The following is a 20,627-nucleotide window of genomic DNA, read 5'->3' as shown; positions in this document are numbered from 1 at the left end:
CTTCCTTTCGATATTACAGGACGTGGAAATTCAAAACGACATTTGGTGTAGAACTTGTCCTTAGATTTGTACTTTCATCGACAGTATTTTCCACATCAGTGGCTTTGGAATCGTAACACTTGTGCTCTTAAGTTGTTTTCTTCTGTGCTTTTGGGTACAGCACATGCTGCATATTCTTCAATAAAACTCAAAACAGTATCATCTGCATCTGTTCCAAATTTGGGAGCGTCCTTAATCCATAACAGCATATGTATATGAGGAGCACCTCTTGCTTGATACTCCTTTCTCCGAAAGAAATCCACAACTTCTCCAAGAGGAGGATTTTTTTTTGTTGCAGATAAAAGACATCATAGCCTCAAATCTATGACTGAAATACCTGCAAACATTAACAGGATCCAAAGAGCACAATTCTCCAGGTGTCTTATATTCAAGGGTTTTTATATTCAAATTTGCCTCTCGAAGAAATTCTAGCAAATCATCCCAAGCGTACTCAGCACAGCTTAGGGTAAGGAACCATGTTGGAGTTCCTAAGTTCCGTAGCATACATTTCAGTTCTCCATGATGACGGTACCAATATTCATTAGTCCCACACTGACATGCCATCAGATTAATGACCTGAGATTCTAAATGATCATCTCTCTGGTGCACTTTATCCATAAAATCTTTTGCAGATACATTGTGCAGATGTATTCCAGATTTTAGAATATGGTTGACTGCATATGAAAGTCCAGACAAGTCACTTTCAAACAAAAGATGAAATATATAAGGGATACATTGTCGAAATCTTGGATCTTCTGCATATAATCTTGTTGTCCGATATTCAGATGCAGTAATCTGCACAGGACGTTCATCATATCGTCCTCCTTTTCCAGTTGGAACAACTGTGGAAAACAACGAGCTTCCAAGCTCTCTTCCTATACACTTGTGGGACTTCCTTTTGCCTTTTTCATTTGGAACAAATCAAGTGTGTTTCACATCACTTCTTTTGAATGAAGTGGATGCACACTAGAATGTTCATAGATTTCTTCACATCTTAACAAGTCCACTTTTTCAATTTGTCCACTTGACGTTTCAGTATCTTCTTCTGAAAGTATTTCTTCTTCTCCTATTTAAACATTATTATAGTATGCATTGTTTTTTATCAAATACAATGTTGCCTTTTGTACTTTCCTAACATCCACTAACTCCTGTCAGATTTTCTTAATCTTAGTTGGCACACCATTAACAAGAATAACTAGAGGTTCACTTTCTACACTGTCTACACCAATAGTTTCAATATTTTTCTTTAAATCTAACGGTAAATAAACCACTCTTCCTTGTAATCCTCTTTGTAAATCTGAAGGAGGCAATTTACCTGTTTTAGGCTCCATACGAACAATAGCCTGAAACGGGTTCACACACTAAATGAGAATAGACTCATAAATTAATATGCACAGCTCTAGCAGCTCTAGCAGGCATTCTATTCTCATCTAACTTGTTTTAACAATATTTACAAATACGCTGAGCAGAACCCAAATCAAAACAATTCTCTACCAACAAATAAGTTGCAAATTCCTTCCACTTATCATTATTTTCCTTTTCACTTTTTAAATACAGATGAACACTCCTAGTCTGCTTTTTGTGTGGAGTTCCGCAAATACAAGAAAAATGTGGTCTTTCACCTGAAATCACCTTAAACTTTGTAATTTCATTTTCAAAATGTTTGGTACAACTATGTTCAACATTCTCTGCAACATTTTCTTCTATTAATGTTTGAGTTTTTTCACTCTCTTCTTCAGGACCAAAGTAACAAAACTCAATATCATCACAAAACTTTTTCACATGTGATACTGACCCTCGCAAAAGAGCACTGTTCAACTCACTTAACTTTAGTGCTGGACTTTTTGCATAATACATTCTTCTAACTAACTTCCGCATTTGAGTATGATATACTGCCAACATCCTGAAATGGTGAAAAACACTTTGACATACTTTCCTTGAAAGACAAACCAGAGAATGACCTTGCAAACCAGTATGTTTTTTCACACTGTAAGGGTCTAGTCCTTGCAACAGCTTAATCTTTTGTTTAACACTTTTTTTACAATATGCTTGTAAGAAATGACGTAATATATCAATAGATTCTTGCTGTACACTACAAATACTACTACAATACCAAGTGTACACTGGGGCTTTAGGACGTCTGCCTAGAACTTCATCAGCTATCACTTGTTCTGCATTTCTAGGAACCATTTGCTCTTTCTCAATTGGACAACCATCTCTAACCTCATAAGCTCGACCACTGGTGTCAACTGCATGCAACAAATTATTGCTCTGTAAATAACTTTCTTCATTAAAAGGCTCAGAACTTGAACTGTGTTTCCATTGTCCTAAAAAAATATCACAAAAATTAGTTTTGTTAGTTACTCTTTTCCTCTTACCTTTGGCCTTCATTAAATGTATTGGTTTATCTAATGATCAAATTCTCTTCAGTACTAAAATGAAGAGTTTTCTCTTTACTTCAAAAGCCTTTTCAACAATGGATTCAATATGCTTCTTCTTTTTATAAAATTGTGTTCTCTTTCTATATTTTTTGTGTTTTTCAGTAAGTTATTCACAACTCTGTTGTAAAATAATTTTTGGCGGATTTCTTTATATTGATTTTGTCTTCTTTTACTATAAGTTGTATCCTTTGTTTTTACATTGCCTTGTTTGCCTTTCCTATTCTTTTCACTTTTTCTTGTGCTTGGAACATTTTCACTGCTTTCCACATTTCTATTTTTTTTCTCAGTCTAGTAATCTTTTTTATAAAGTCTTTTGGAGTCTTACCAGAAATTGTTCTCTTTTTCGCCACATTATGTTGGTCTTCCAAGAGTTGTGGTTGAGTTTTTTCAAATAAGTATCCCTTTTCTGACTTTTTATTCGTCTTTCTTTGTGCGGCATGATAACTTTATTTTAAGGATGATAAATTGTATCTGTAAAAAATAAACATATATAAGTATTTATTAAAAACTTTAAAACATTATTCATTTTTGTTACTATACAAACACATTTCATACAAATTCTAACTAAAAAATTGTAGGCCTGAAGCAGAATTGTGAAAGTTGTAAGAGCACTACATACATAGTACATACCAGTTTGAAGCACTCCATAACACTAAAACCTGAAGCAGTCTATGAGTACATACGTATTATCTAAATGATCACAATACTATAAGGAAAGTAACTGAGTTAATTCATAATTGGTTCACTTTTACTTTAGTAAATAGATTACTACATGGTACATAAACAGTCACTATGGTTTTGGAACACTACAGATTTAGAATTTAGAGTAGTGCAGTTGAGGTTCCATGGTTTTCGGGACCGGACTCCATTTTGTTTGCGTTGCTCGAGACGCCATTTTATGTTGCCCTCACGTAGGCCGTGGAGGTAACCGAACGAACAAAGTTGCATGGGCCTCATTTTTCATGTATGCATTAAACAGGCCCTTTTCTGACATTAATTGTGTTTTGATTATGTGTAGGAATCAGCTATGTGGACTTGTACATACTTAGTATTAACAATGCACTTATATGTTGACAATGTTGGTACCAGCCATTGATAAATGTTATATAACTCGTTTATCTATGAGACATGTTCATGTTATGAGTATGTTTTGTGGTTTTTCTAAGAAAGAGATAATATACTTATGTATTTTTGTATCATATCTCAGATTTTAAATTGTATATAGTAAAAGATGTAAATATAGAGTGTGTTTTTTTTATTATATTGATTTTAGTTTTATTCTATGCTTCCAGCCTTGAAAAAGTCTCGATGAGACGAAACACTTGTCGGCGGTGTGAGCTGTGAAGTTTTTTATGTCTATGGATACAAAATAAAGAAATTGGAAGAGTACTATTTGGTTTGGATCCATAATTTGGAGTCTCCTGCAAAATTATGAACATTATATATTGTTGAATGTGAATGAACCCAGAACATTTTTTCGTGTTTTGATAGATACTTAATATCAGTCCAGGACATTTTAGATTAAGGAATCAATCTAATAATCTTTGAGAGTGCTATATGGTCCTGCTCTTGTTTTCCTTGATATTTGGCACTTTGTGCTGTTTGACACCCCCGGTGGTGGGTGTGTATCAGGCCATAAAAGCACCTCTTTTGAGCAAACAAATTCTTTATACAACATATGTCACGTATATATTGTCTTTATGAGTTGTATTAACACTATGTGCGGACGCTTTCTCTTCTGGTAAGGGAAACACTACCACCAATCTCTTTTGCAAAGATTCAAACCTGGTTCACCATGTTACATGGTCGGCAGCGGTAGCAATTAGGCCACATCATTTTCCTTAAAAGCTCCGCTCATTTTGGGCGCGAGGTTCCAAGAGTACTTCGAGCTCAGCCAGCACTAGCTATCTGACTTGAGCATTCAATGGCTCACCCACATTACAGCTTACAATTGTGACCAACTGTAATCTCTACATGAGGGCAAGCGTCACAAGACAAACTTCCCATAGAACGCCCATCACTAGGTTTTCAAACAGCTGCCATTAATAACAATGGAATGTGCACTGTTTCAAAACATTATGCCATGAATGCAAACCTACACCAACCCTAAGCAGGGAGGTTCATATGAACCCCAGACCCCATCCAGATCTTACCCTAACAAGATGTCTTCTCTGGCCCATCTCTGACTCAGTTGCTACAGTACTATCTGTTCATCTTAACAGTGACTATCATTTAAATTCACAATCACTGCCCAAATTAATCTCCTTTCTCGCTGCAGGCCAGAATACAGCCCATTGAATATCTGTCTTGCAGAAATTCAGACACACCATAACTCCAAACACGGGTCTGTGAGATAGACAGATAACCGTCAAGATAGGCAGTGTGTACTGTTCTGTTATCCCCCAAACTCCGTTGTAAAGTTTTGCTTCATGAATACTCCACTACGCCCTAATGTACTCCCACCTGGTTGCACAGCCCAGGTCAGGACTTAACAATAGGCACTTCACTAGGAAGATAACCCTTCCACGGTGTGTCGGGCCTTGTGTTCTAGCAGCCTAGGCCACGTTGCCCTAGGACCGAAGATTGACAGGGCCTGTCCCTAATACCCTTGGGGTTTGGGTTTCCTTCAAACCCCGAGAGCCCCATTCTCCAATGGATCATGAATTCTTAAGAAAATAAGGAACTCTGAAAATGGCCCTTTCATAGCTTTCCTTCCCTCAAATCCCTTTTCCAAAGCTGGGCTCTGCAGGTAAATGGATGGATTAGTGAGAGGGAGCTGAAAGTCCCAGGCCCAATAGCTTTCTTAGCAGTGCTTAAATTGTAAAATTTGAAGTGCAGGTGCTCAAATCTTTGTCCGAGGCAACACCTACTTTTCGTTAGCTCCACCCCTTCCTCCATTGGCTCCACCCACTCCCTCTATTAGCCCCACCCACATCCTCAGCTGGTACTGCAAAAAGTCAGATGAATTTCAGCAAGGAAGCCTGCCTTCCTCATAGTAAGGTTTTGATAGGAGGTTCTCATGCCCTGTGAAAATTCTGAAAAAGATTCAATCAAAAGTGCATTTCAAGCACAATTTTGGAATAAATTAGATAAAATCACCAATGCATTGAAAAGGGACAATTCCAGTGCTCTAAGTGCTGAGTTGGGGAAAGGACAATACTGGGGTAGGGTATGCCCTTTTTAATAGAGTCTATGAGATGTTGTGAAAACAAACAATAGTCAAAACAGAACAGACAAGCTGAATAAAATTATGAAATAGAGACATTTTCACCATAACCTTGTTGTCCTATATATTAAAAACATCACTCAAAGTTGTTGAACAATCACAGGTGTGTAACGCCCTGTTTGGGAGCATAATGTCACAGAGTCCCCAGTATTCTCTCTTTTCCTGCTTCTATTTTTCTCTCTAAATCTCACCTCCACACCCCCCTTTCTACCTCTAACTCTGATTTTCTTTACTTTAGTTTCTCTCTAGTCTACCTATCCCTCCCTCAACACCCTGTCTTTCTATATATCTTTCCTTCTCTCCTCACCCATCTCTTGCTCTGTCATCTCTCTCTTGGTATGTGACCTCACGGCTCACCCCGCTTTACCTCTGTCTCTCTCTCTCTGCTTCCTACCTTTTCCTCCCTCCTGGCATCTTCTAAGTTATTCCTCACCTCCCTCTTGCTACCATGCTTCTGTTCTGCGGCTGTTAGTAATAATGAAGTTAAGAAAGTAGAGAGGCATAAATAAACTTCATTAAGCCCAAGGTATTTGTCTACTTAGTAGACACATACTGCAACTCTGCCAGTCTGTGCCATAAATAAAAGCAAACAATTCTTGGGAAAAATACATCCCACGACTCACTGAAGAAAGCCAGTGGCACAAAAAGTCCACAGGCCATCTGTTTAATCAAATGCTCAGGTGGCACGCGTTATAGATTGCTTTGAAGTTTGAATTAAATTAATGGAGGACACTGCGAGGCTGATGGCTGACGCTGACCTACTCCTGTCAGTCTTTTTGCACATCATCTCTTTTTTTAATACATAGTAAGGCACACTGGGCACGATTACACATTACAAATGTACAAGCACAAACCATGCCATGCCGCACACTTGGAGAGCCTTTAAGACTATGCTGTGCTCATTCATTATTAGGTGTGGTGCTATGTGTGCAACTACTTACTTACTGCTTGGAACAGGAAAGAAGGCAACCAGATTATTTAACATTCTGTTTTTAATGGGATTCATTTATATATGGCTCATCATATTTTTTATACTTAGCTTGGATTTATATTAATAACATTTGCAACTTCTTACTGCTCAAATGGCAGGCAATGGAGCCATGGGCCGTCAGGCCCTTCGCACCCACAGTTAGAGCTTAGGTTGAGGTTCTAATTTCCTGTCTTCAGTCTGCACCATCCCCGACAGCGGGCATTCTCGGGACTGCGAGAGGAGCGATAGCGTGACACAGATGAGCCCGTTTTTTGCAAGCCTGCACAGATTTAGCATTTGATTTTAGACACTCTGCAGGGGGGAAGGAATGTAGAATATTATGAGGGCAGGCTGGCTGGGGCCCGTTTTTTGCCAGCTTTAGCATTATTAGCCACTCTGAAGCAGGGCCCAGGAAGGAATCAGTGAATGGAGGAGGATACTGTCTTCAGGCAGGGCGGACAGGGCAGGCCAGGACAGTTTACCATTAACTGACCCCCGGCCGGGCCATTTTGAATTAGATTAGTCAGTATCAATTCGTGCAGTGCCCACTGTGCTGGTGCCTGGAGGTGATAAGTGTATTAACATCATGCAGATTCGTTGAGCACCACCAGAATTACTAAAGAAACAACAACGCTCTTCCTATGGAAATTCTGACCTACCTATCTACACAGTTATGACAAACATACATAGACAAATAAAGAGTGCTTTTTAAAAATGTGAAAGAAGATATGGGCCTTGTTTCGGAGAGCATTTCAATATTATTACGAGAGATCATGTGCCTCCTTTAGCGGAGCATGTTAATAAAGTGGAGGGAGCTGCAGTCTGCTCTGCACCCACAATTCAGCAGGGCAGGGGCATCTAAAAAGTCCCAAACTTGAGAGATCTTAGTGACACAGACAGGTTTTTATTAGCACTACCATGGCAGTACTGCACCATGGTGCACAGCAGCACTGAGTGGAGAATCTCTTGCCGCTCCATCAATGGCAGTGCATTGTGAATGATAATGCATTGCCCAATGCATACACAGTAATATCAGCCGGTCCTGTGAAATCAGATAACATGGGACTTTGGGAGTCTTGCAGTCCCCTCAGGATGGACCTGAACCAACCACCACCTATATGATGCAGATGACCATGACCCTCATCTCATGTACCAATCTTCGCAGCAGCAGGCTGTACAGACCACGAGATTGATGAGCTATCATCATTAGCAGGCTGCAGCAGTCTCTCTCTGTGCATTGCAAGCTGGGGTTTCACTTCCAGCACGTTTTCAGTAAAAAAAAAACTGTGTGTACTACAGTGTGCCTGTGTATGGCCGCCGGCAGATAGTACTAGTCAGCCCTTGGTCAGTGCATCTCATCATCAGTACTGCTCATCATTCCTACTACACTACCACACGGTGACCGGCAGGCCTTGCCTCAAGTCACCTGGTGGTGCTGACTGTTGCATTGCATCAGGGGAGATGGACCTTGGATTCCCTCCTTGGTCGTCACCTACTCAGTCGGTCTTTAGACAGACTTCCTCTCGTCGCTACGGTTGTCTCTTCCCTTATCCTCACGTTCTCACCTCACCTACCCCCCACTTCTTTTCTCTCTCCTTTCCCTCATCTCCTAATGTATTGCTGATTGTTTGATGTAACGAGTAATTGTTGATCTTTTTCTGTTATACTGTTAAACCACACTGTTGCACTTCCTATTGTCCCTCCTGTCATCTCCTCCCGCATCCTCCCTCTATTTATGTTTCTCCTTCTCCCCTCTCTCAATGTATTGAGACTGAATTTTTCTGTCTGATACCCGATGGATCTACCTGGTTTAGCTATAGGTGAGATGGACCGTGGATTCCCTCCTTGGTCTTCACCTACCCAGTCGGTCTTTTGACAGACTTCTCGTCGTCTCTCCGTACTGTCTCTTCCCTGATCCTCCCTTTCTCACCTCCCCTTTCCCCTCCACTACTTTTCTCTCTCCTTTCTCTCCTCTCCTAATTGTATTGTCTTTTTTTTTTTTTGTTTAGGATTTATTGTGTAATTGTTGAACTTTTTCTGTTACATTGTTGATTCTCATGTAAAGCGCTCTGATACCTCCGGGTCTAGCCAGCGCTATATAAAACTCTTTAAATAAATAAATAAATAAAATCAGTGATGCCACACTCTTACTGCCCTCAGAGACCATAACTATCTAACACTCCGTCCGTGTGTACTTCAGAGACCAAAACACCAGAGACTCTGAGACTGAAACCTTTAAAATAACACACCCCTAGGGGCCCTAAACCACCAAACACTTGAAACTGTCAGTGCTGTACAAAGAACGTAGAAAACCAAAATGCTGCAGTACAGAGACAAGAAATCTAAAACAGACCTGAACGTATAAGAGCCCAAAACTTTAACCTCATCGGCGAATATGTAATCTGAAAAAAATCAGCGCACAGCCCCAACCCAACCTACCCTCCCACCCCCGACACCGAATTAACGGCCGCCACAGCCACACCAGTCAATAATCAATATATCAGTCAGAAAAATGAAAGAATATATTGAGATTTCATTTGACGAGATTCATTCATCATTCATAAAGTTAATGATCATTCATGTTCATGAGGCGCACCTGCAACACACTTCATTCTGGGAGTACTGGATGACTGGATGGGATGGGAATTGAGAAGGGGACAGCAGTGATGGGGACAGAGACCAGACAGTACATTGAGTGGGACCTGAACGTGTCACGTGGCCGTGGGACTCTATGCACTGCCGGCTGCTGCGCAGCTTTATTAACTGTGATTGCTGTATTATTAGGCCTGCCTGCCTGGAGATTCATTCACCATTCATGAATCTATGTCTCCTCTTGGCACAGCCAGGGCCCAGGGCACAGGTCAAGCTGAGGCTAAGAGGCGTTCTCGCCCTGGCCGCAACACACTTTGCAAACTGGCTGGGAGTGGGATGGGGATGGCATGGCTGGGACGAGAGATACTGACGGGGACCAGTTGAGTGGGACGTGGGTGGGTGGCCGTGGGACTCGGGACTGGGACTCTCTCTGTGCACTGCCGGCTGCGTAGCTTTATTAACTGTCTGATGATTGATTAGGGCTTGCTTGCTTAGGCCTGCCAGAAGGCCCTGTCTCACCTGGTGCAGCTGTTGCCAGACCCTACTGGCTAACTCAAGGCTCACAACGTCGTCCGGCCGGGTCGCTCAGTACTACTAGTGAGTGAACGCCCGTTGAACGACGATCACTAGGTACGGCCAACCGGCCGTGGTTCGGTGGGTATGCTTTGGCGTGGCACTGACTGTGGTGAATGCGTGCGCAATAAAAACTGCCACAATCTGAAAAAATCAGCGCAGTTCGGAGTGCGCATGCCGCCGCGCACAACCCCAACCCCCGAGAACCAAAATCCAGCCATGCCCTCCCCAACAGTGTCTTGCCACTGGGCCAGCGGCGACACTGCATCAACATTCGAGCTGCGAGCGAGCAGTAAGTGAAATGAGATCAGAAAGAATCTGATCCATTCATTGAGATTTTGAAGTGACGTTGGTTCAAGTGAGTGACAAGTGATACTGCAGAGTGCAGACAGACAGTGTCTCCGGAATCCGGAGTCAGACGAGAAGTAAAACACTTGAATTTTAGTCCTGTAGCGATAGTGAAGCAACTAAGCAAGTAAATAATTACTAGTATAAATTATTACGGGCCTGGTGCACCACAGTGTGTAGACCCGGCCTTAATAATAAGGTGCCGGTGCTTAGCACTGGCACAAATTAAGCACTGTTTCTTAGTAAGATCTGCCACAGGGAAGAGTTATATCAAACTACAATGGGAAACCACTGGTACAGAAAGAGGCATGTACTGGGACAGGAAATACTCTGACACAGAGATATATTTAGAGAATATAGATGACTCATAAAGAGGCAGCTAGGTGCTGACAAGCACATCATAACCAAAATGAAGAGCCACTGATCACAGGCGCATACGTTTTGGTGGAAGGTCACAAGGACGACCACCCCATGCAATCTCCACCATGAGAAAGTCCATTGCCTGCAGAAGACAATTTTCGCCCTGAGACTGCTAACAGGGATATATTGAAATCATATACCAACATAATCTTTTGGGTCTTCTTGGCACTTGGCTCTAACAAGGGCAAGAAAGGCATCAGACAGATTACCTCACCGGGGCTAACACAAATTGGGAACTGACTGGTGCAACTTCTACTCAGTTTCAGTTGATCAGGAACCCTACCATGCAAGAGAACAATATTCAAGGTTGGTACATATTCATTGGGCCCCAGCAAGTCTCTAAATAGGTTAAAACCTTAATGGTACAAAAAGTTGAATTTGGTCTGTCCGCTTTTCTAGTCTACAAAGACACTATGGATAATCTGCCTTTAAACAACTTTAGATTACCTTTTTGGCAAAGTGACCAGACCGAAATGTAGTGCAGGTTGTCTACACATCACTAAAGCCTCAAGTGGGACTCCCTGTGATTTTAAGATGGAGATGTCAATACTTCTGAAGGAGGTGCCATATTGTGAGGCAGACCCGTAGTATGGGTCCCAATGATAGAATGGAGGTCACCCAATGAGGACAAAGGGTGTGAGGTTTCACAGAGACTCGTCAGCAATGGATTACCTGTATTCACTCAGGTCAGGAAAGACTAAGACGGCCTCAAACACCTGTTTGTAGTATATCGGCCAAGGGCAGGTTGGATTTTAAATAACATTTATGTCCAAAACATTATTTTTAGTTAAAAAATATCTCGTTAGATAAAAAAAATGTGCTAGTTTCATCAGAAGCTACATACATATTCAAAGATTTTATGATTGTAGGCCCTACCCCTGGGAGTAACGAATTGATCCTGTAGTAAAAGCAGGAATCTCTTGGCAAGCTGGCCTGTAAATAGTTGTGTCAATACAATGCCACAAATCTGGGCCCTTGGCTTCACTTTTAAAGGTAACGAACTCTTGTGCAGAGGCACAGTTCACATGCACCAGATATAATAAATAGACGCTCTTTTAATAATAATGAAGTGTTGATGCACACTCCTGCAAGCCTGGCTGTTGGTGAGACTCACCCTTGTTAACAGTGTGCTGTGCAGATGAGGGAAGGGTTAGGCATTTAAACAAAAGCAGGCGAGACCTGAGGTGGGAGACAGCAAAATTCAAAAATCAGGATGCAGAAAATGCAAAAATGTTAGGGGTTTTAAAATAGGTAAATTAAAGCATCTTAAATAAGGAACATGAACAATACTACTACATGCTTTAATCCATGTTTGATCATTTCTCAGATACCGCTGGTTGGGCCCAACTCAGTTACACAGAAAGCTACCCGTCTGCTTTTAGTGTCAGCCTCAGGCACAGTGATAAAAACATACACGTGCCTTTCATCATAACCATAAAGGTAATGTTTAACCAATGAGCTCCAGGATCAGTTTAAGAGCTTCTGCATTATAGCACTCACATACTAGTGCCTGGCAAAGTACTATAAAAACGATTCTCACATCTTTTGAAAAGTCATTTTATGGAATGTAGAACATTACACAACTGGAAAGGTAATGTTTAATCTCTTGTCATTTAACCACTTAACACAGCATAGAAATATTGTGTGTCAAATTCTACTGGGGATAACTGTAGTCCAATAGATCTTGTTTTCTTTTTTTGCCAAAATCAACACAACGTCACCTTTGTACTCTCACAGAGTCGCTGATTTCAACACCCACTCCCACCCCACCAGACAGAAGAGATCACAAACATCTCGAGTGGAATACTAACTTTAAGGGAAAACGACCCATTGATTCACTAGGCATGCGCAGTGAAGGAAAGGGGGTGTAGTGTTGTTAAATGATGATCAGGTCATGTAGGTTCTTGTAGAAAGATGTATTTATTAATTAAGTTAACATGAGGTGATAGTTCAAGATAGTAAGAGTAATTCCAAGGTAAATCCCCACCAGGAGCTGTAACCAGTCAGCTCAATCCTCAGCTCCCAACTGACTCTCCCCTCAGAACATAACATTCCAATCAGACATCTTGTGTGGTAACATTCTATTTGATGACATAGGTAAAACAACTAGAAAGCCAACATTACAGGGGGGTAATGAAGAGGGGGTATTGGCTCCTCCCTCCATGCTAGGATGCCTCTTCCGGTTCGCCTCTCGAGATGAGGTGTGACTTATAGGTAAAAGTTCATTCTGCCTCGGCGGAGAGGGGGAAGGGTAAGAGGTCACCCATGCCACCCCCGGGCAATCCTCATTACTCTCTTTCATCCGGGAGCAGCGGCCACAAGGGCTTTACGAATAAATATCCAGTTGTTTGGCCATGACACTGCACAGATCAGACCTCTTTTGAGGCGTGGAATGATGAGGCAAACAAGGGCAGCTGGTCCTCAACCATGGGGGTTGAGGTTATTTGCTTCTGGAGTACCGGGGTCTGTCCTAATATGTCTCTAAAATCTGGGAAAAGTAGAACCCTTTCTGCACTTAACTTTAGGATAGTGGGGGTGAACAGTCACAGGCTTCTCAGGGAGACACTGTGAGTGAGGTACTCGAGCTCAGGGGTCAACAATCAATCAACAATCCAAAAAAGTGAATGTCCAGCCCAGTGCTAGTCTTTTTTTTTTAGACTACCAGCATCTGAAATAACTTAGCATCTCTAAGTGCCCACTTTGCTTCCGCACTGTCCCCACTATCAACAGACTCTCTTTCTGACTCTGCATGGTCCCCTCTAACTTTAGGGGACAGGTCTCTTTTTTAGTCACAATCGCTGTGAATCGCTAAAAATCAGAGTTTGCAACTAAAAAATAGGAAAATGGTATGTATGTAAAAATTTGCATCGCAAAATAAGTAATCGCTATTTTTGCGATTACTTAGTTTGCGAGAACACCTTTTTTGCAAATTTTTTTGTAATTCCTGATTTTGCGAAATTTGCAATCTAGAATTCGCGAAATAAGAAATCGCAAAGACATGTATGAAAAATTCGCAAATTGCGAAAACATTAAAATCGAAATTTAAGAAATCGCAATTAACAACAACTACATGCATGTGGTAAGCAGGTTGAAAGTATAAAAAGGAACCCACAATGCAACGTTAACTTTCAAAATGGCGGGACTTTACCTGATAGCCAGGAGGCAGCATATCCAAGCCCTTGCACAGAGGAGACAGAGACAGGAAAGAATATTTAGCTGCGCATTACGCTGTTCCAGCAGACTGAAGAGGACATCTATGACAAATACAGACTTCACCCACACACTATTTTGGATCTCATTGATGAATTGAAACTTTTTTTTGGAGCATCAAACAGGCAGGACACAATCAATTCCTACTCATGTGCAGGTATTGTGCTCACTGCACCTTTTGGCTTCTGCGTCTTTTCAAAGCGTAATTGCAGAGGTTGGTGGGGTGTCCCAGAGTGCTCTGTCACGCTTTTTCCATGCATTTCTGGATGCAATGCTGAACAGGCTTCAACATCACATCTACTTATCAAACACTCAACAAGCCATGCAAGAGACTAAACTGGATCTTTACCAAATTGCACGTTTCCCACATGTGATTGGTTGTATTGATGGCACCCATATTGCCATCACTCCACCAGCAGCCACAGAATATGTGTATAGAAATAGGAAAAGTTACCATTCGCTCAACATTCAAATTGTGTGCAATGCAAAATACATCATCAATGATATTGTGGCAAAGTACCCAGGCAGCACACGATTCCTTTATTTTTCGACATAGTGGAATTCATAGACGTCTGAGTGCAGGACAGTTTGGAGAGGGATATCTATTAGGTAAATGAACCTCAAACATAAGTCATTCACACAACAATTACTCATTGATGTAACGCACACTCACTCTTTCTTTTTCATCATGCAGGTGACAGTGCCTACGCAGTGCGCAATTTCATTCTGACGCCATATTTGAATCCATCAAATGCAAGTGAAGGAAGATATAATAGGGTACACTGGTCAACCCGTGGCGTCATTGAACGCACATTTGGAATTTTAAAAAGCCGTTTTCGTTGCATACACAAAAGTGGAGGTGCTTTACAATACAATCCAGAAACTAGCTGTGTAATGCTACATAACATGGCTATGAGAAAAGGAACAGAAATTGAAGTGAGTGGCTCCGAGACATCTGATGATAATGACATACCTCCACCTAGAAGGGCTACAGTAGGAGTAGGAGCTGCGGCTGGCCGTCAAAGACGGTCTGAGATAACACAAAATTACTTTTAAGTGAGACAAGGTATTTCAAAACATGTATTACCTTTTAAAGTGAATGTTTTTATTTTCAAAACAATAACGTTACTATTGTATGGTTACATGACGTTACTGCACAGTCATATTTATGTTTACGTAACAACAAAGATACCCCATATGTGGCAAATGTTAAAGGCCAAAATATTTAAATTCAAAATGTCATTTTTTACGCTGGGGGCTTTGCGCAGAGCGCTGATGACATTCCATGCTCTCCATAGTTGCTGAATTTCCAGCATTTCTACCACTTTTGCCCTGCATCAGCTGTGAGGTAGGAGTGGGGTTGCTACTACTCCTGCTAGAGGTGTCCTCACTGTCTGCTGCAGCCACAAGTGTGCTGGCGCCAGAGTTTGCTGTTTGTAGTATTTCCACAGCAGATGTGGCCTTGTCCAGGCCTTTGGCTATGTTTTGTGTGCAGTCACTTATTTCTCTTTGCATGTTTATGCTGCGCCTTGTAAAATTACATGTCACAGTACATAATCTGTTAATGGCTTTAGTGTACCTATGCATTCTGCCATGTGCACGGTGAGCTGCCCTGTTGTGTGAGGTTTCTGTGTGTTCTAAAGTCAAGCACAGTCTGTCTATTGATGCAGCCATTGCTTTCATTCCCTCTCCCATGCTTTCTTGGTTGTGGTTTAATTTTGACAGCTGCCTATTAATAGAACGGAGGGCCTTGTGTTGCAGGCGCTGCACTTGAAGCATATCCTGCTCTAACCCTACAAAGACTGTTGGAGTTTCCACATGACCACTGCTGCTCCTTGATCTGACCAAGCTATACATACGTGGCCTTCTTTGTGTTTGGGCTTGGTCTTCAGTACCACGAGGGACCACTGTGTCACGACCACTGTCTCTTGTACCACCTTCATTATTGAGATCATCTTCTAAAGGAGGCAGAGGGGCCACATGTCTGCGCTTTCTGCGCACAATGGGGGTAGAGACAGTCTCATCACTGCTTACGCCTTCTGCAGCAGAAACATCTTGGAGAGGTGATTCATTGCCCTCAGTTTCATCTCTTGAATGCCTTGACTGTGCTTTGGATGTCGAGTGAGACATATGAGTTTGTTGTATGATGTTGTTTATGAAAATAAAGTGTTTCTACTTGAAAATGTAACATCATTGGAAGTACATTTTAGTCTTCTTTCAAAAAGCACTATGTGGGTCTGTGTTTATTTGATGACAAAAACAAAATCTGAAAGGTAAACTACAACACCCATGATGCATTGCTCACTGTATGTGAATCTGTGTACCAGTTCTTAAACATTCCTATCCACTGTTTACTTGTACTACACCAATTCACATGCATTACCCACTACTTTTTGGACATGGAATCATGCATCTTACCTTGTGCACTTTCTGTAGGGTCAGAGCTGTCTATTTCAGCCACACCACTCACACTCTCAGACAAGAGAGTGGCCTCCACCAGTTCCTCATGTGGTGTAGGCTGCTCAGCAGTTGAAGTTCCACCACCAGTTTTGTTTGCCTCCTTAAGTCTTTCTGCAACCCTTTCTTTTGACCGCTGGCGCATGTCGTACCATCTTTTGCGCAGTTCCTCGATGGTACGGTTGGTCACTCCAACTGAATTGACTTTATGCTGTATGTCCAGCCAGATTTTTCTTTTTCTTGCTTCTCGCACTGTCAATGCATTTTTTACCAAAAAGCAACTCATGGCTGTAAGCTATCTCTTCAATTAATATTTCTTGTTCCTATTCAGAAAAATTATGTTTTCTCTTTCTTTTCTCTGCAGCCATTCCCTCCTGTGGGTTTTGGGACTCCATGTCAGTGCAAGCATGTCTTTTCAGCCTCCAAACAGTCTTCCAACTGCTACTGGGTGTGGCTCAGGCAAGCAGGTGCAGGTAATCACTCCCACTTCCTGCCTGTGATGTCATCAACCTGCTCCTGCATTGCAGATTCCTGTTTTTTCGATTTCTTAATTTGCAAATTTAGCAAATTAAGAAATCGCAAAAAAATTCTGAGAATAATTTGCGATATTTAAGAAATCTCAAAATAATCGCAAATACGTACATACATCGCGTTTTGCGAATCTGCAATTGCGAATCGCTAAATATCGCAATTACTGAATTGCAAAACCCAATCTTGATACATCTGCCCCATAATGAGTACCGTGAATCTGGAACAAGTGCAGTTTAAATCTCCCCCAACAACAGTCCGTCGGCTCAGTCTACTTAGTCTCTTATCTGCTCACAGGTGGAATCAGTCCTCCAGGTCTGTCTCATCTTGCCCAGTACTACAGGGCACACCTGTGCACTGATTTGTGGTGCACCTCGGGGCTGAGCTGAGTTTGGCTATGTGCCCGCTCTGAGCCTTCTTCTTCACAGGATACGGAAGTGGCAATCCGGATGCAGTGCAGTTCTTTCTGGACCAATGGTAAGTGTCCTGGGCATCTAAATCTGGCAATGAACTAACGGCTGGGCCAGAGGGTATACAAGGAAGATCCAAATGTGCCCTGGTGACACTTGCCAGATGAAGCCCCCTTGTGGGCGGATCACTAATTCAGCCGATGCTTCTATACTCTAGTCGATTACACCTGTTGCAGGTGTTACCCTGCACAGGCCTTTCACATCTTCGGCTGTTGCAACACTGCATGAGCTGAGCACAGCTTCGACAGTTGCATCCCCCTATGGGCTGGTCACAATATGCAATTACAGTCCAACCAGGCCTGCTTTACATCTACTCAGCACCAAGACGCCCATGGGCAATCGCACGCTTTATAAATTCACAAATCAAATCTTAGCAATCCTGCTGCCATTAAGTCATAATTTCTCCATGGTACCAGAAGGATAGTCGGGTGGGGGGGTTAACTCCCTTCCCTTGGGTCCTCTCAGACTACTCTCCAGCCATCTGCTCCTCTGGGCACCCCACAGCCAGAGGAGATGCACTGCAACTCACTTCTTCCTGAACAGTCTGTGCTCCTGCAGTGTAGGAAGTTTGTTTCCTGTCTCAGCAGGCTGACTTCTCTGTGCTTCAGGACTGATGTATGACACATATAACTCCTCCAGCAATAGATCCAGACTTCAGGTGATGCTTCCTCACCATTGAAAGGCTGCTTGTCAGGTATATGCCAGACCTGGTTGCAGAGCAGCCCTCTGGGTGCTCTGCAGAGCACTCCTTTCCTTGGCCACAGAGGACTTGGAACTGGTGGGGTAGTTGGAATCCACTTTTATACACAACTGGCAGATAGGAGATGTGGACCCACTGTCTGAAGCTGTAGAACTAGTTTGAGGTGATTCTCCTTTTAAGTGTCCTTTCTAGGCTGTTGACCAGACAACTTTTATGTAGAGTGATACTCCACAGAGCAGCCATCCTGGAGCACCCACAATAGACGTACAAAGAGGAGTGAGGTTTCTGCACCTTGCTGTCATCAGTCTGATTGAAGTATTAGTCACAAAGAGGGCAGGCCTCCCCGAAAGGTTTCCTCACCTTTCAAAACAAAGTCTGATGTTGACTGAAGACTGATCAACAGCTCCTTACTAACAAAATGAATCATAGACTATCTGAAGGGGCCCCGTTTCCCCTCCATTCACTTCAGTATCTAAGTTTCCTCCCAATAGCTACAGGAATGTGAACAATACACTTCCACTCTCTGGAAACAAAGTCCTCATGTATATCTTCTGCAAGAATGGGCCATGGTTATCCAAAATGGATCATGCTGGCTTCCATTACTCTGTCTCACTCACACACACCATTTATGAGCCATGCAGGCTACCTATCTCATCACACTTAACATGCACTTAGCATGTTAGTGCTTAACGCTGGGTAAGCACATGAAGCTGTACTTTACACAAATGGTCCAGCAACCATATAAAAACCTTTGGTCTAACTATTCATTTCAAAGCACGGTACACTGCCAAATACTCATAGTCAGAGACATGTCTAGGTCTCTGCAAACTCACTAGATTAGCATGATGCTAGGGCAAAAAATAAAAAAGTCAGGATAACAGATTCACCTGTCAAGCACTCAGTGCCTGGGAACACTTCCATTAATCATGCTGGGAAGATTCCTGTCCCAACAGAATGCATGCATACCTCTATGCTGTCCCAATAGTTTTCAGCGAAGAAACATTTTTCTGTACACTGTTCCGATAATGAAATTAGGTGTACAGCAGTGATAGTCTGCCTTTTTAGACAATTATTTTATACATTTACAGGTAGATTCATCAAGCATTTTTGTGAGCGCAAACGGTACGAATCGTAAAATTCGTCCGTTTGCGCCCGCAAAAATGGCAATTGAGATACATCAATGGTTCATGAACTCGCAATTGGAAAAATCGTAAATAATTGCGCTTTATCAAATTGCGATCGCATTTAAGGAATCTCAATTTGAGATTCCTTAAATGCTATTCATGAACCTTTTAAAAATTGCGAAATCGCTATTTTAGGCCGCTATTTACCGCGAAGTCTGACTTCGTGGTAAATAGCAAAAACTTAGAAAAATGCACTTTAGTGCATTTTTCTAAGTTGTATGTTACACACACACATGTCCTTTGGACATGTGTGTGCGCAACATCAGTCTACATTTACATTTCAGGGGTGCTACAGGGTGTCCTTTGGACACCCCTGGCACCCTTGAAATCGCATCCTTATTTGCGATTAGCAAATTGCTAATCGCAAATAAGAATGACTCCCCATTCATTCCTATGGAATGAATGGGGAGTCATTCTTATTTGCGCTTAGCAATTTGCTAATCGCAAATAAGGAAGCTGTAGAAATCGCAATTTTTTTGCGATTTCTACATGAATGCCGTTTTGCGAGTCTTTAATAGCGATTCCTTAATAATCGCTATTAAGGACTCGCAAAACATTACAATGATGAATCGGGGGTTTGTTTATTAAATCTTACTTTTTTAAGGAAGTTATGAAAACTAGTTTTGGTAAATAATTTTTGACTATTTACGCACCCTTTTGATATAAGTGAAGTTAAAATAAAAAAAACAAATATCAATTCATAAAAAGTAAACAAGATTAGAGAGCTTTAGCATCTCTGCTACAAGACTTTGCCTGGTGTCTGTGAAACACTGTAAGCCAGCCCCACAAATTTATGGGAAATTTATCATGGTTTTGCATCACCCCTGCACCATGAAAGAGGGCGCAAGGGCGATGCAAACCTAAGTGAGATTTATCAAGACGAGTGGCTTAATAAATCTGGAGCAATGTAAGACAGCACAAAACCCTGCGTTATGTTACTCTACCTCAGGGAGGCGTTCCATGGGTGGAGCGTGGGTGTTCCGATGCATCCACCCATTTTGGCACATTCCCACATTTACCAACACCGGTAAACCTGGGACTGCATCAGGGAGAAATATCTTTATTTCTCCACGATGTTTCCTCTTTCTAAGTGTGCTGCATTCTGCAGCACACTTAGACAGAGGAAAATGCTTATGAGGATTGTTTTTGTGCAGGAACAATCCTACCTGTAATGCAGGCACTCTTACACCAGGGTGCCCTTGTTGGCACAAGGCAGCACAGTGTGTGCTAGAGCAATGAAAAGACAGAAATGGCCTGTATCATGTTAAATATGATGCATTCCTGCCCTTTATCTTTCACATAGTCCAGCAAGGTGACTTTCTGTGCTACGTTGTGTGAAATATTGATAAATCTGCCTCTTAGTGTTGGCGCAGGTCAGCCACAAAACTTGTGCATATATACATTGGAGAACTATGGCTGTAAATGCAGCTTTCACAGTGTCTACAGTTTATTAATTTTGCTTGAATTCA

The sequence above is a fragment of the Lissotriton helveticus genome, chromosome 11 (assembly GCF_964261635.1).
Source record: "Lissotriton helveticus chromosome 11, aLisHel1.1, whole genome shotgun sequence".
In the NCBI taxonomy this organism is placed as follows: domain Eukaryota; kingdom Metazoa; phylum Chordata; class Amphibia; order Caudata; family Salamandridae; genus Lissotriton; species Lissotriton helveticus.
Note: the sequence above shows the minus strand (reverse complement) of the source record.